Source organism: Otolemur garnettii, unplaced genomic scaffold (assembly GCF_000181295.1).
Source record: "Otolemur garnettii isolate 467f Iridium unplaced genomic scaffold, OtoGar3 scaffold00013, whole genome shotgun sequence".
Classification (NCBI taxonomy): Eukaryota; Metazoa; Chordata; class Mammalia; order Primates; family Galagidae; genus Otolemur; species Otolemur garnettii.
The window spans coordinates 29,685,118-29,698,357 of NW_003852408.1; the positions used below are offsets into that span (position 1 = coordinate 29,685,118).

General features: G+C 37.6%; 1 protein-coding gene across 1 annotated transcript in view; it reads left to right on the top strand.

Moving 5' to 3' along the window:
* Positions 1–8,978: 8,978 nt before the first annotated feature.
* TRAK2 (trafficking kinesin protein 2) overlaps positions 8,979–13,240 on the top strand; it is a 36,391-nt gene continuing 32,129 nt past the window's right edge. Inside the window, exons 1-2 of the mRNA XM_012802146.2 lie at positions 8,979–8,983; positions 10,007–10,009. The gene's annotated coding sequence lies outside the window, so the exon portion shown is untranslated. The remainder of the gene's footprint in view (positions 8,984–10,006; positions 10,010–13,240) is intronic.

A 13,240-nucleotide genomic window follows, 5' to 3' on the forward strand; every position in this document is an offset into this window, starting at 1 on the left:
TCAGAGTTGTATCTGTTGTTCAATCTGTTTCTTAATTTTCTGTAAAGTGTTTCTAGGTTTTCAGTTGATGGTGTCTTTTGATTAGTACCTGAATTTTGCCAGTCAGCATTGAAAGAAAATGCTTTCCGACTTGTTGAGGAGGATTTATTTGATTCTAGAAGCCCAGTACTTACTTCTTTTACTACCTACAGAGTCTATTAGATAAAATGTCTCTGCTTGAGATGTTTCTCCCATTTTGGGTTAAGATAATAGGAAATACACAAATTCTATAGTCCCATTTACCATGCAGCACTCATTTTTGAAGACCTATACTTCCTTCCTTTCTTAATCATTACACTAGTCAAAAGGACATAATTTTCTATGTTTAAAAAATTAAAATACAGCTAGGATATTTTATTAATATCCTGGTATGTAAATTCATGACAGCAACAGCCCTTCTAGGATTGGGGAATCTGTGGCTTCATGTAGCCTTTCAGATCCCCAATTGTCATCCCTTGACCAAATCCTGACTTCAGAGGATTTGTTCAGTAAAATTTGGATTTAGTTACAAGGCTACACTCAGGGATCCAGAAGGTCACATGTAGCCCTGCACCCACAGTTCTCCAACCCCTCTGTACTTTCTCCCTGTCAGGAGAAAGAAAAGTTATTTCCTAATCTCATGCAGAGCAGTTTAGCTTCATTTTTCATACCGTGAGGTCTCACCTTCCACCCGAAGTAACTTTTCCAAGTATTTTCCCAAACTAAAAGTATTTCCTAAAAGGAGCTCTCCTGTCAGGTGTTAAGATGATAAATGTGTACTTTATTAGGTATAATTTGGTATTAACAATAGTGCTTCTAAAATAAGTATTTTTTATCAAACTTTTAAATATTTAAATAATACATACTAAACTTAGTCTCCATTTTTTTAGAAATTTTAAGAAAACCTATCTTGAAAAAGTTTTTTTTAATGGTTTCTTTTTCTTTTATTTCAAATTAATATTAGGGTACAAATTTTTAGGTTACATTGTTCTCCCTTTCAGAGTAAAGTTCCAGTTGTAAAAGAGCCCCTGACTCAAGGGGTGTGTTACACACCCACACGGTGTGCATGTTAGGTGAGATCTCACCCTTGCTCTCTCTCCTTCTGCTAATTGTCCTTGAAAAAGTTTTTGCAGTGTTAGAATGAAATGTACTATATAGCTGCAGTGTTCAATCCTGGGGTGGCAGACCAGTACAGGTCCATGGCCTGTTAGGAACTGGGTGGCACAGCAGGAGGTGAGCAGGGGCAGGGGAGTAAGTGAAGCTTCATCTGTATTTACAGCCACTCCCCATTGCTCGCGTCCTGTCAGATCAGTAACATTAGATTCTCACAGGAGCTCCAGCCCTACTGTAAACTCTATGTACAAGGGATCTAGGTTGGGTGCAGTGAGAATCTGACACTTGATCTGAGGTGGAGCTGAGGCCACGGTGCTCATACTAGGGGGTGACTGCAAATACAGATTATCATTAGCAGGGAGGTTTAACTGTGCGTAGACCATAATAAATCAGTTGCTTGCAGACCCATTTCAAAAACACTTCCTCTTCATTTCCCACAGTCCATGGAAGAATTGTCTTCCATGAAACAAGCTCCTGGTGCCAAAAAGGTTGGGAACCACTGCTGTATATATAGCATTATGTAGCTGTTTTGCCAAAGAGCACAGAGAAGATACTGCTTGCTTAAAAGGATACAGAATTTCAGGTAGAGCTTGTCAAGTTGCTCTTTTTCTTCAAAAAATATATCAAGACTGTCTTATAAATGTGAGACTGGGCTCTACCAATTTGAGGTTCATATTTAGAATTACCTTTGAGTTCTTAACTTCTTTTGACTAAACTACCGTATAACCATCACTGAATTATTTTTGCTAAATAGCAACTTGCTTTCTTTTTCATATTCTAAGCCTATCATGACCTTTTATAGAAATGAGTTTGAAAAAAATGGATGATGAAAGAGAGGCATAAAACTAGGGATATATAAATGGCAATCAATGCTATTTTAAGCATTTTATATATTGACTATCTCCTTTGATGCTGTCACTCTGGGACATCGATCAAAAGACAATTCCTTTCCAGAAATACAGTTTTGAAAAGCATGTTGATGTTGCTTATTCAGTTGCTTATGCATTTTCTATAAGAATTTTGTGTTGCAAAAATATCATGATTTAGGGTATAAATCAGAAGTCAACAAATAATGCATATGAGCCAAATCTGGCCAATCCCGTAAGCTGAGAATAGTTTTTACATTTTTAAAGGGTTAAGAAAAAGAGAACAAAGATAATATGGGACAGAAACCTTATATGGCCTCAAAGCTTAAAATAGCTAATATTCAGTACAGTGATTTTTTAACTGGTATGCCATGAGAGGATCTGAGGTATACCACAAAAATCTCTAAAGATCATTAATTAAATTATTTTCAAAAGAACTTTAAAGCACAGCAAGTATATCCTTTTTTTAACCCTTCCCCCCACACCTCTTTTGTTTTTTGAGACAGTATCTCAAGCTGTCACCCTTGGTAGAGTGTCATCGCGTCACAGCTCACAGCAACCTCAAACTCCTGGGCTTGAGCAATTCTGTTGCCTCAGCCTCCCAAGTAGCTGGGACTGCAGGCGCCTGCCACAACTCCTGGCTATTTTTTGTTGTTGTTGTCGTTGCAGTTGTCATTGTTATTTTAGCTGGGTGTATGTGGCTGGTGCCATACCCACTCAGTTAGGCCTTTTACCCTTTTTGGTTTTTTTGACCAACATAATCCAAGTGTGCCACAGAGGTTTGACTATAGGTTCAAGTGTACCATGAGATAAAGTTGAAAGACACTGATGATAAAAGAGGTTGAAAAACACTGATTTAGTACCTGGCTTTTTACAGTCCTTTACTGATCCTTGAGTTTTATAGTACATCTGTAACCTTTTAATTGTTAGAAAGTCACTGATGGAAACAATCAGTGGTTATAATTTTATAATCCTATATCATTAAATGATAACGTAAATCAATAATATGTTGACATGAAAGATAAATGAATAGGCTGTGAAACAGCATATTAACATCCTTTCTCCTGGTGAATGATAGCTTATATAATGCTAGCTTGTAGCAAATATAAGTAGCTTATATTTGATTCTTCATATTTATGCACTGCCTTAATTTTTAAAAGTAAATGTATTGCTTTATGAGAAGCACAAATGCACATGTGCATATGTACACGTTGTGTTGCTTGTGTGTTTTAAAAGAAAAGAGAAGGCCAGGCGCAGTGTTTCACACTTACAGTCCTAGCACTCTGGGAGGCTGAGGCAGGTGGATCACTGTGCTCATGAGTTCAAAACCAACGTGAGACAGAGAGACCCCATCTCTAAAAATATCTGGGTGTTGTGGCGGCACCTATAGTCCCAGCTATTCCTGGAGGCTGAGGCAAGAGGATCACTTGAGTGAGCCCAAGAATTCAAGGTTGCCATGAGCTATGACACCATGGCACTCTACCAAGGGTGACAAAGTTGAACTCTTGTCCCAATGAATAAATGAGTGAAAGAAAGAAAAGAGAAACTAGAGATTTCCAACGTAGCTTGTGGCTGATTTTCATCACGTAAGAAAGAGGTTTGTTTAAGGAATGTAGCTTATTATGCACCACTTTGAAAACCCTTGTCATCATTGAACAAAACTCCTTTCTCTTCAGAGCCTTTACCAAGTAACCAAACACCTGAAAATGTCTACTTAAGGCTTAAGCTCACTTGTTTTTTACCATTTCACTAGTTGAAATCTGATTATACTGCTTTAAAACTACTAGGTAGTAAAATGAAAACAACATGGCCTTTTAAGAACTTGGCAGGAACTGCACCCACATAGTTTACATTGCGGAGATTGCTGGTTCTGCCCTGTACATTGCCTCTAGCAAATGTTTACCTGTCCAGGCCCAAGTTCAGACTTCTAAGTAGTGAAGGTATGCAATAATAATTATATGCTCAGTACACTGCCGAAAGGCAGTAAGGCATAGGTAAGGCATAGGTTTTTTAAAGTTTCCCTCTTATCCCCATACCTTTCTCCAAATTCCTCTCCTATCTTCCCCTCAAAGGCAAGCATTTTAATATTTGTAAGTACAGTACAGAAAATAATCTACATAAATGGTATTGTGGCCTCATTGTACTTCTTGCTTTATTCACTTAGCACTGTATTTCTATGATAGTCCATCTTGTGTATCTGCCAAATTTGGGGGAGTTTTATTTATTTGTTTGTTTGTTCTTGGGCTCAAGCAATCCTCTTGCCTCAGCTTCTCGAGTAGCTCAGATTTTCAGGTGCCCACCACAATGCCCAGCTAATTTTAGAGACAGGGTCTCGTTCTTGCTCAGGCTGGTCTCAAACTTCTGAGCTCAAGCAGTCCTCCCACCTTGGCCTCTCAGAGTGCAAAGATTACAGGCTTGAGCCACTGCACCTGGCCTACCACATTTTATTTATGTACTTTTCAAGGAGCAGTGCTCTAAGAAACAGTTTTATACATGTCTCTTTATGGACTGATTTTTGGGATAGATTATACCCAGGAGTAGAATTGCTTCATCCTGAAATACATGTATACTTTGCTAGGTAGTTTTGGATGGTTCCTTCAAGTGGTTGCACTACTCTGTGCTCCACCATGGGGTTTTTATTTGGGGAATTTTTTTGTAAGAGTTTCTCTTAAGACCCATACTTAGTTATAAGAAATGATTACTTTAAGTAAAAATAATTGTTGAACTCTTGAATTATTGCTAGGTAGAAGTTCTAAAGGAGATTATATAGCCCCACTTTTTATAAAAGCTTGTGCTTCTTGCGAGCCAGACATATTCACAGTGCAGAAGACTAAGAGCTGATATGAATCATCTAAGTCTATGTCCACATGATCTGTAACTATGAAATTGTATTATTTGTAATTATAATTCTAACTTATTTAACTTTTCAATTATATTTAACACATAAATAATGCTTACCATGACCCTAGCACTTGGGAGGCCGAGGCAGGTGGATTGCCTGAGCTCATGGGTTCAAGACTAGCCTAAGCCAGAGCAAGACCTCAGCTCTAAAAATAGCCGGAAATTGTGGCAGGTGCTTGTAGTCCCAGCTACTCAGAAGGCTGAGGCAAAAGAATCACTTAAGCCCAAGAGTTTGAGGTTGCTGTGAGCTATGATGTCACGGCACTCTACTAAGGGTGACAAAGTGAGACTGTGTCTCTAATAAAAATAATAATGTGTACTGTGTACTAAGTACTGTTACATACACTTTATAAATATTAATGCATGTCATCCACATGATATCCCTGTAACATAGCTACTGTTATTGTCCCCATTTCTATAAGTGAGAAAACTGAGACACAGAGGGATTTAATTAAGTAATACAAGAATAGATCCCTCACTTTTCATATTGCTATGAATGGGGAATTTTAAAAATCATATAGGGAATATGATTAGGGAATTTCATTATACTAGGGAATAAAAAAATCATTGAAAATAAATGGTTACATAGTATGCATTATTTCATAGTCCATTACAAATATAAAGATGCTATTTAACTTTTCTAACTTTAACTTTTTTTTGAGACAAATCTTAAGCTGTTGCCCAGGATAGAGTGCCATGGCATCATAGCTCAGAGCAACCTCCAACTCTCAGGCTCAAGCAATCCTCTTGCCTCAGTAGAAAATTTTTAGTAGAGATGGAATCTCGCTCTTGCTCAGGCTAGTCTCAAGCAGTCCACCCACCTCAGCCTCCCAGAGTGCTAGGATTACAGGCATGAGCCACCATGCCCTGTGTGACTTTAACTTTTTTTTTTTTTTGCAGTTTTTGGCTGGGGCCAGGTTTGAACCTGCCACCTCTGGTATATGGTGCCGGCGCCCTACTCCTTGAGCCACAGGTGCCACCCGACTTTAACTTTTGAATACCAATATGTGTAGCCTGTTGGCCAAATGGGAAATACACGTCAAACATGTTTAACATTATAGTACTAAGAATTTCAATATAAAATCTCAGCAGCATATGATATGTGAATTTCTGAGTGGGTAAAATTTAATTACTAAAACTCCATAAAATATTTTCTTTTAATGTTTTATTTTAAAGCCCTATTTCCATAGCTCTTTAAAGAGTAGATATTAAAACATAATTGAACATTTTCCTCAAGATTGATGTTGTATTTTGTTAATTCTCATTGTGCTTTGACAAGGATATTGATGTGAAATATGAAACAGAATGGCTTCTGATAATGACTAGATTTTGCTTTCTTGAAAAAGTCCATAATATCCTTTTGCTTTTGGATTATTTGTCCAATTCTCATAAAAATTGAAGTATGGGATATGCAGCCAAGGTTGTAGAAGCCAAGGTTGCTACTTTTCTGCAAAGCTAATCATTGACTTGACTAGAAACCTTCTTTAGTTGTTCTGATAGTTTTGACTCCTCAGCAGGATTGGGCTCTTAGTAGTTAGAGGCCCTCATGAATCACAGATACTATCAGCAGTTATCTTTTTTGTTTTCATGGCATTCCTTGATGAGGAAAGTATAGAGAAACATCCCTCTCCACTTCAGTAGTTTGGGTGGATTACTTCAAAGAATATGAATGCATTATCTTTTGCAAACAACATAATAGGCTAAAATTTTCTCCACATATTCTTTAATGTTTGATTTGGAGCCAAATGCCAAGAATAAGCATCATTTATAATTATGGTTAAATCTATAGGACAGAAAGCCCCGTCTTTGGGTGGCAGAGTAACTTTCTTGCAACTCTTTTGAAATGAATTCTTCCACTTAAAACTTGTAATTTATAAACTGTGTGGGTAGGGACAAAGTATACTCCAAAGCAGGGGATTCAGCTCTGCTGATCACCAGCAGATTGTAATTTTCAATTCAGCCATCATTTTTATTTATAGCATGTTTGTTTTATAAGTGCATATTTTTGAAGTATTTTATATTGCAAGTCCCATTTTGCCGTTAAAAGCAATGCTTCAATGCTAATAATCAATTAATGGACACAAAAGTAGAAATAGTATAAAAAGTTGAAAGTGAGAAAATTATACAGATGAAGTATATCATTCATTGGACAATAAGAACAATTATGAAGGGTAGTCCCATAATGTGTAAAAAAAGATATACTGTGCAATTGACAGCCAGAGGTCTGAAATGGTTTGTTTTGTTTTTGTTTTGTTTTTGAGACAGAATCTAACTCAGTTGCCTAGGGTAGAGTAGTTGCTCACAGCAACCTCAAACTCTTGGGCTCAACTGATCCTCTTATCTCAGCCCCCCAAGTACATGGGAGGCACCTGCCACCATGCCCAGTTAGTTTTTCTGTTTTTATTTTATTTAGTTATTTATTATTTCTGAGATAGAGTCTCATTTAGTCACTTTTGGTAGAGTGCCATGCCATTATAACTCACTGCAAACTCAAACTCTTGGGCTTAAGCGATCATCTTGCCTCAGCTTCCCAAGTAGCTGGGACTATAGGCGCCCACCACAAGGCCTGGCTATTTTTAGAGACGGAGGTATCACTTTTGCTTAGGCTGGTCTCCAACTCCTGAGCTCAACCAATTTACCCACCTTGGCCTTCCAGAGAGCTAAGATTACAGGCATGCGCTCAGCCCTGAAATGGATTTGACAAAGGATCATTGCCAAAGAGGGATGCCTGTTCAGTCAAAGGTTAATTCAGGTGAAACTTAGGAGTCCTAAGCAAGGTGACTGAAACTACTGCTGTGGAAACTTATCAAAAACCACACATGGTACTATTGGTTCAAGGCCTTTTCTACTCTGAAGGTAAGGCTCTGATGTAGATTCCTTAACTGTCAGAGGTTACCTCCCTTCTGCTGTGGGTGAAGATTGTGGCAGGAAAGGGTTGCCTGTCCCTGCAGATATTCAACGTAAACAAAACAGAGCGATTCTTAAAATGCCAAAAATATATATATCAGCTCAAAGAAAATGCTGACTCCATAAGGCTAAATCTCTCTCATGGTTTTGGATGTTTAATGGACTTCACAGCCTTTTGGAATTCAGCCTGTTCGAAAGTAGAGCTTCCTCCATATATTTCATTTATGAAAATCCTACTGATCTTTCAATTAAATGGCAGTAAAAAAGATGGACAGCATATTTGCTGGTCACAGATCCTTTTTCCTAAGAGTGAACTTTGTATGCTGGTAAAATAGCTGTACTGAACGTAGCCAAACATCAGTGCATCTAGACTTGGTATGTGGTGGTACATGGTCTCTGCCTTTGTGAGGTCTGCCGCTCACTATGCAAGTAGAATTTTGGTGAAACCATGGTAGAGTGTTTATGTGGTTTAACACCTGGTGTTTTTTTGTTTGAGACAGAGGGTCACTTTGTCACCCTCAGTAGAATGTTGTGGTGTCAAAGCTCACAGCAACCTCAAACTCTTAGAGATCAAGTGATTCTCTTACCTCAGCCTCCCGAGTAGCTGGGACTACAGGTGCCACCACAACACCCAGCTAGTTTTAGAGACAGGGTCTTTTTCTTGCTCAGGCTGATCTCGAACTTCCGAGTATTGTCATGCATCATCATGGCAATGGCATGCAAGTTCACAGCAACCTCAAACCCTTGGGCTCAAGTGATCCTCTTGCCTCAGCCTCCCAAGTAGCTGGAACTATGGGTACCCGCCATGACACCAGGCTAGTTTTTTCTGTTTTTACTGGAGATGGGAACTTGCTCTCGATTGGGCTCATGTTGAACTCCTGAGCCCAAGTAATCCACCCACCTGGGCCTCCCAGAATGCTAGGATTACAGATGTGAGCCACCGCACCCTACAAAACTGATTGTTCTTAAAGCTCAAATTTAGGCCAGGCTATGTCCAAAGGGTTTATTTAAAAGTTGTAGCTAGTCAATAAAAGAACATACCATTGCCAAATCACCCCTGACCTATTACATGGCCTACAGGCTAGGCACTTCCCTGGATTGCCCTGGAAATCAACATTCTTCTTACATGACTCTTAAGATGGACTTAGTTCTGTGTTCTGCTTGGTTTTTCCATTATTGTTTGCAGGAGTTAAGCCAAACCTTAAGTGTGGCTGTGTTCCAATAAAACTTCATTTATGGACACTGAAGATTGAATCTCGTAATTTTCACATCATTTAGTGTTATTGTTTTTCTTCTAGCCTTTTAAAGGAGCAAAAATCATTCTTAGCTCACAGGTTATACAAAAATAGATGGCAGGGCAGATTTGGCTATGAGCAATAGTTTGCTGACCATGCACTAGATGGCCTGTTATACACTAGTATGTTTTTTTATTCTTATGTTCGCACTGCCACTCTGTTTTTTTAAAATTTAAAATACAAATCCAGGTCATAGGAATATCATAACTTTAGATAAAGATTGTATGTGACTTGTGTAGCAGGTGATATTTGGTTGCCTACCAAAAAATCATTTCTGCCTTCTTTGTTGTCAGAACTTCAGTTGAGATTTTATTCAAGTACCTGGTTATCATGTACTTAAGGGAAGATTGCTTTCTTATTCCTCCCAAGTTAAATAGGTGAATCTTCATGGGTTTAATCCAACTTAAATACTACTCCCTTTGCAGTGACCGATGTATTAGGTGGTTGAAAAGTCCATGTGAGGAATTAACCTCCTGAGCTAATGCAGACATGTAGGGATTAATTTAGGAGTGGCAATTCTAGACAGTAAGATTCATGAGGCAGAATTCAGTTGCATAAAATTGATTGACCCTGGAATAATGAATTTTTGAACACTGGAATTAAAATCAAAGTTCCTATGTAGATATATTTGAACTATACTTTGTTTTGCACTGGCCACTACAAATTACTGTTTGGCAAACATATTTCAAGGAAATAGTTATATACATGTAATAGAATCTTAAAATATTTATTAAAAATTTTTTAATTCAAATATAGAAAAATTAATTTTTGTTATTCTAATGTAAAATTATAAGCTTTTGGGAAAGACTGATTTTTTTTATGTCTTTTTCCTTGTAAAATATTTTTTACTTACAAAGTAATAAAAGTGGTAAGAAACAGAAACCCTGGGCAGAGCCTGTGGCTCAGTGAGTAGGGCGCTGGCCCCATGTACCAAGGGTGGTGGGTTCAAACTGCAGCAAAAAATAGCCGGGCGTTGTGGCAGGTGCCTGTAGTCCCAGCTACTCAGGAGACTGAGACAAGAGAATCGCCTAAGCCCAGGAGTTGGAGGGTGCTGTGAGCTTTGACATCACGGCACTCTACCAAAGGCAACAAAGTGAGACTCTGTCTCTAAAATAATAATAATAATAATAAAGAAATAGAAACCCCATGCCAATAACTACAGAAGTGTTTGAAATTTTACTGATCTGTTGAAATCAGAAAGCCTGTTCTGTACTCGCTAAACTTCATTCTTAACCATCTCACTTACTGACACCTTGCAGCCTGGCTTTGAATCTAACCTCTTGACTGAATTGGTTTCTAGAAATCTAGAAATCGATTTTATGGTCCCTTATCTCCTTTTTAAAACCATTTCCTCTTTGACTTTTCTATAATGTTGAATTCTGTTGCTCATTCTGTCTTTGAAACTCTCCTAGGATTTCTGAGAATGCGTCTCTATTCTTCTACCTCAGTGACCATTTTTTAGTCTCCTATATTTTACTTTGTTACTTTCTGCTTGTTGAGGGTAGCTCTCTTGTAAAACATTGACTGTTCATTACGCCTATAAACAATAGGTATAAGAATGAATTAGCCCTAAGTAGAAGCTACAAGTTGCTAAGCAGAGTCTGAGATTATCTTTTGATGTAAAGCAGGGTTTATAAGTAGAATTAAATACTTTCCTAACTGATTAATAGTTCCTGATTTTTTAAGTATACACATATATTTGGTGAATTGTATTCATTTGTATTCCATTATTAAACCATTTCTTTTTGTATACTTGATTTTAGTTGCGAAAACCCCAAAACCAGGATATATGGGAATCCTTATCCCAACATCTTGGCATACTTTGTGAGTATACCCATAGTATAAATTCCTAGTGGTGGAATTGTTGACTTATGGTACGTGCCTATTTAAAAGTTTGGTAGGCTTTCAGAAAGTTCGTACCAATTTGTATTTTATATCAATAAAATGTCCCTTTCATCACATCCTCTCCAACAATGAGTAGTTGAAAATCTAGTGAGTGAAAATAATTTTTGTTTATATTCTCATTTATTTTAATTATGAATGAGGTCGAGAATCTGTTACATCAGTGATTTTCAGTGATGATTTTGCCCCCCAGGGAAATTTGGCAATGTTCGGAAACATTTTTTGTTGTCACAGCTGGAGAGGGTCTGGTGAAGGAATTCTGCTAGCACCTAGTGGGTAAAGGACAGAGACACTGCTAAAACTCCTACAAGGTACATGCCAAAATATTATCTGGTCCAAAATGTCAATTGTGTCAGGGTTGAGAAACCTTGTTTTGTATTATTCCATTTTATCCCCTTTGTTGGTTTATTATCTACAATTCTTGTGGTTGCTTTGGGTTAATAATGTACCTCTTTAACTTAACCACAGTCTACCTTCAAGTAATATTTTCTTATATCATGTGTAGTACAATAGCAGTATACTTTTGTTTTTCCCATCCTGGCCTTTGTGCTGTTATAAAACATTTTACTTTTACTTTTACATATGTTCTAGACCCTACAGTTTGTTTTTAGTACATTACTTTAAATATTGAGTATCTTAATTTTTTTAAACAGATACATTGAAAATAATTAACATTCAGCAAATTGCACATTTCAGGTATACAGTTTAAAAAAGTGTATGTATACTTTTGAAACCACCACCACAATCAAAATAAAGAACATATTTATCATCCCCAAAACTTTTCTCCTGCCACTGAGTAATTCCTCCCTCAGCCCCAGGCAGCCGCTGATCTCCTTTCCACCACTATAGATAAAGTGGCATTTTCTAGTGGAATCATAAGCTATGTATCTTTTTATTTTTCTCTGAATTCTTTCTTACAGCATAATTATTTTGAGATTTATCCATGTGGCTGTGTGTATCATTACAGAAATATTTTTAGTGACAAATATGCCAAGTAACGAGATTATAAAGAGCATACTGAATTCTAGTCACCTGATGTATTTTTTGTTTTAGGTCATGACTGTCCCAGATACGATAATCACATGAAAGTGTCCATTACTGCAGATGCCATTTGACTCATCAGAGAAAATCTGTCTCAAAGAAAATATCCACATGACTAAAACCATTTCTTTATTGAATGGCTTGATGGATTTCCTTTACTCTGATTCATACCAAAGCTGTCCTCCTCCTCAACCAAAGCAAGAAAGAATCCTATATGAGTCAGTCCCAGAATGCCATTTTTACATCACCAACAGGTGAAGAAAACCTCATGAATAGCAATCACCGAGACTCGGAAAGCATCACTGGTGAGTCCAGCTTAATAAATACTGAAATGCTATTGCTTACAGGATAAAAGGCAAAAATGCCTTGGTCCAGCATATATGCCCTGCCATGATGAAACCCTAGTCTCCCTTTCCAACCTGGTCTCTTCAGAGACAGACTAAATTAATCTCTCTTAGTCTGCTATTGCATTATCAAAATCTGCGTTATATCCTGTTCCTTACCTATGTCTCACTCCCCTATACTTTGTAAGCCCCTGTGAGAAGTAACTGTGTCACATTTATTTTCTTACCTCTACAGGATAAGAGTTGCATAAGTGTATCCCCTGCAGGCACCTGACAGCAGTGCCTGGCACACAGTATGCTCTCAGGATTTACAGAGTATATAAACATAGGTACAGGCCCATAACAGCATTATCTGCAAGGCTAAATTTATAAACTGCAAACACTCAAAGTTTTTCTAAACTTTGGTTCTAAAACTCATTTGCCCACAAAACTGGACTTCTGTGGCTATTTCTAGACTTAACTCATTCACCAAACATATACTAAAATATTTAAATAATAGAGTATTGCCACAAAGCCAGTTGGGAGTGTTGTCTAACATACTGTTAGTGCACAGTATCACTTTTTTAAAAATCTGAAAAATTCTGAAATCCATCTAAAGGCGAAGTTATTTTAATTCAGCTTTATTGAGTTATCTTTATTAAAATACAGTAAGGTACACTTAAGTGAATACTTTGAGTTTTTTCTCTTTTTTTTGTTTGTTTGTTTGTTTTTGAGACAGAGTGTCACTATGTTGCCCTCGGTAGAGTGCCGTGAAGTGACAACTCACAGCAATCTCAAACTCTTGGGCTTAAGCAGTTCTCTTGCCTTAGCCTCTTGAGGATCTGGGACTACAGGCACCTGCCACAACACCCAG